The following is a 3,774-nucleotide window of genomic DNA, read 5'->3' as shown; positions in this document are numbered from 1 at the left end:
TATCAAACTCAATCAGAATCAAATGTAAACATCCAAATAAATACTCACATGATCCGACGCATGCATGAAGTATGCATGACGAACACTTTGTAAAGATCCATTTGAGGGTTATATTAGCTGTGTGAACTTTGTAAATGCACTGTAATATAGTTGAGAGCTCGGGGGGACAGGGATCGCGAGATTTAAAGGGGCCGCAGCCTGAATCGGTGCATAGTTAATGATGCCCCAAAATAGGCAGTTAAAAAAATTTATTAAAAAAAAATCTATGGTGTATTTTCAATAATAACCAACTGCAGAACCGCAGAACCATACGTCATGACAGTCTGAGGACGACAGCGCCAGACTAACAGCCTGAGGGCGGAAGTGGGCGGAGTAATAGTCTCACGTTGGATGTGGGCGGAGTTGACGACAAACAAGCAAACAATCATGGCGGAAGAAGCGAACACGGTAAAAAGTTTCTTTGTGTTGTGCTTTTAATCGATCACGTTTATGTGTTGTGTATTTATTCGATCGTTAACACTTAACATGACTCAGATATTTTGTAAATGGGCTTCAAAGTCACTTTATCACGTCTTTTGATATTTTACAAATCGTCTCACGTTGCTTGCGCCCAGGTGAATAAATACTATAGTCATTTATAGTAAATACTATAGTGTTTTTGAACCATACTATAGTACTATAAATACTTGAATTAATTTATTGTGGTAATTCTATAGTTGCTGTGATAATATGGCAGCTATAATAATATAAACAAATTACTTTACCCAATATTGTACTAAGTTTTCTACAATTTTAGGGTATATTATACTACAATATACACTACAGTTTACTGTAGTAAAAACTAAAGTATACTATTTATACTAGTTTATCAGTTCACTATAGTTAATATTATAGTATTATGTAGCATTCATTAGTGTTGTAAATACAGTATGGTTCAAAAACACTATAGTATTTACTATAGTATTTTTTCACCTGGGTGTTTACATATTCATGGTTTGTTATTTTACTTGTTGTTGGTACTGTATTTTATTTAATTGGTTACATTTTACAATACTGATCAGTGTTTTTGTGGATTTTAGAGGCATATTAGTATCGGGAGATGCTCCGCTTTACTTCATTTACAGCGATGCAAAACGTGCTGCAACAACTTCCACTGCCCAGTGCTCTTAAACCGACCAGACGGCACAGGTTGAATGCACAGCTTCAAATTCACTTAAAAAAAACTGTCGTTCATGGAGGTATGAACGTTTCTTTTGTATTCTGAATTTAAAATGTTGTTTTTGCAATGAAGTAAGTAGTAATTTTGACTTTAGAAGAATGAAACTTGTTTCTTTTATGCAATTTTTATGGTTATATATCTAAGTTTTTCTTTGATTTTGCAATGCAGTAAATTGACAAGCAGAATCACCCCAGAACAAGAGAAGCTGATCAAAAACAAGGTTAGTTTTATAAGACTTTCATAAACACATAAGCTACTTATACAGATGGTGTGTTATATCTGTCACATCTTTTCAGGAATAACTTAATAATATTCTATTGTTTTAGAAACAGTTGACCGGCTGTGTGGGATCTTCATGTTAATGGTAAGCAAAAAAAAAGGAAAAGTTAAAAGTTTTTAAAAATGTATGAACTTTCTTTTCATTAGAATGAAAAACATATATGAGGGCTTTTCATACTTTAAATAGTTAACCCTGGGTGATTGTTAACCCCAGGTAAACAGAATCCTGGGTTATCTTGATTCACGTTTCACACTGATCATCATTTACCTGAGGTTAACAATTAATCCTGAGTATTCATATGCACTGTACATTACTAAACCCTGGTTAACATCCTTATTTGCAGTGTCAGTGTCACTGATTGGATGAACAAAGCACACAATATGTTTTCATAAATGCTTAGGCATTGCACATCCTCATTACATATAGTCAACTTCCTCATTACATATAGATCAAGTTTATCCTGAATGAACATTTCAGACTATAAAAGAATTAAACAGTATTTTCTGCTCTGCAATTGTTGCATTTTCTGTCAGCATTTGTTTTTTTTTTTTTTCTTTCCAATGCTGAATTTTCTATTTATATACAATGCACAGTGTTTCTGTGACTGTCAAAAGCATGTAAATATACAAGCAATATGTGGAGCGTTACTTTACCCACGGTTAAAAGTGGTGTTTAGGACGACGATAACCCGGGGTTAAATGTAGCGTGAAAAGCCATGTGAATTGCTTGCCTTTTAAAAAAAAAAAAAAAAAAAAAAATTATACTGAACATAACTGATTAATTTCATTGGTGACAGAGTATGATTTAAGTCTTCAATATATAAACATGAGAAAAACAGAATGTCAAAACTTTATTATACATGCTGTGCTGCATCCTGACTACAACACAAAGTGTTGTTAAATACACTTTTAACATCTCATCCCATTTGTTTATACCCTTCTCTCATGAAGGAACCACGGATCACAGAAGACTTCTGCGCTGCACAACAATCAAAGGTCTTTACGGGTTTAGTGGAAGAGCTGTGCTTTCTGATATTGAAAGAAAAAGACCAGGAACAAGAACTTTCACAGGCTGAAACAGATGATGACAGACAACTGGCCAAAGAGCCTTTAGTGTTTTGCTTTCAAATTAAGGATGATATGGACATTTTACAAAAAAAGTTTATTTTTTTAGATTTAATTTGTCATCATGTACCTGCTGTTCAATCTACACTCAATTTAGTTTGATTTTGTATTTTTTTAGAGCAAAGCACAGCTAGTGGCTATATAATGCTTTTGCTCTTACATTTTAGTACATTTTATTAAAATTAAATAAATATCTTTTGTTTTTGGGTTTGATGGATCTGAATGTGTTTAATTCATGCATTCTAGTGTACAACCGTGTAATGCGTATTATATATTATGAAAAACAATGATTCATTCTGAAATGCTTTTTATTTTATTTTATGACAAATTAATAAATGTTTATCGATTTTAGTGTTTAAGCTTTGTTGTGTTCAATTTATATTCAGTTAATCATTTAAGACATAAAACAAATTTATGAACTTTTAAAATATTAAAAGGTTACAAGGGGATTTTAATACACACATAGGCTATATATATATATCTTAACGTGATTGTGTATATGATTAAGCTATTAACACAATGTGAATCTATATCTATAATTTCAGTTAGATCGTTTTAATACAATATTTCACATTAACATGGTTTTAAACTTTAAAATGCTCCAAATGGAGCGATGCCTACGGAGATAAATTGGCTCCGCCCACTTCCGCCCTCAGGCTGTTAGTCTGGCACTGTCGTCCTCAGACTGTCATGACGTATGGTTCTGTGGTTCTGCAGTTAGTCCTATCTCGGTATTTTGAGCTGAAACTTCACAGACAAATTCAGGGCACACCTTTAACTTATATTACATCTTGTAAAAACTGGTTCTAGGGCACCTTTAAATAATTGCTGTTCTTTTCAATTATCTATTCATCAAATAATCCTGAAAAATAGGGTTTCAACAAAAATCTGAAGCAGTTTTCAACATTGATAATAATCATAAATGTTTCTTGAGCAGCAAATCAGCATATTAGAATGATTTCTGAAGGGTCATGTGACACTGAAGACTGGAGTAATGATGCTGAAAATTCAGCTTTGTATCAGTATATTCATACAGAAAACAGTGGTTTTAAATTGTAACAATTTTTCACAATTATTTGATCAGATAACCGCAGCCTTAGTGAGCAGAAGAGACTTCTTTCAAAAACATTTCAAATGGTACTACATTTTCC

At 32.8% G+C, this 3,774-nt stretch overlaps 1 long non-coding RNA gene across 1 annotated transcript; it reads left to right on the top strand.

Moving 5' to 3' along the window:
• The first annotated feature begins 292 nt into the window (after positions 1-292).
• On the top strand, positions 293-3,254 carry LOC137019933 (uncharacterized). Its single transcript, XR_010895135.1, has 5 exons — positions 293-447; positions 1,080-1,238; positions 1,388-1,439; positions 1,546-1,583; positions 2,450-3,254. It is a non-coding gene; the product is annotated as an uncharacterized lncRNA (long non-coding RNA).
• Positions 3,255-3,774: the final 520 nt, after the last annotated feature.

This window comes from Chanodichthys erythropterus, chromosome 5 (assembly GCF_024489055.1).
Source record: "Chanodichthys erythropterus isolate Z2021 chromosome 5, ASM2448905v1, whole genome shotgun sequence".
Classification (NCBI taxonomy): Eukaryota; Metazoa; Chordata; class Actinopteri; order Cypriniformes; family Xenocyprididae; genus Chanodichthys; species Chanodichthys erythropterus.
Note: the sequence above shows the minus strand (reverse complement) of the source record. Positions and strands in the feature narration are given on the sequence as shown.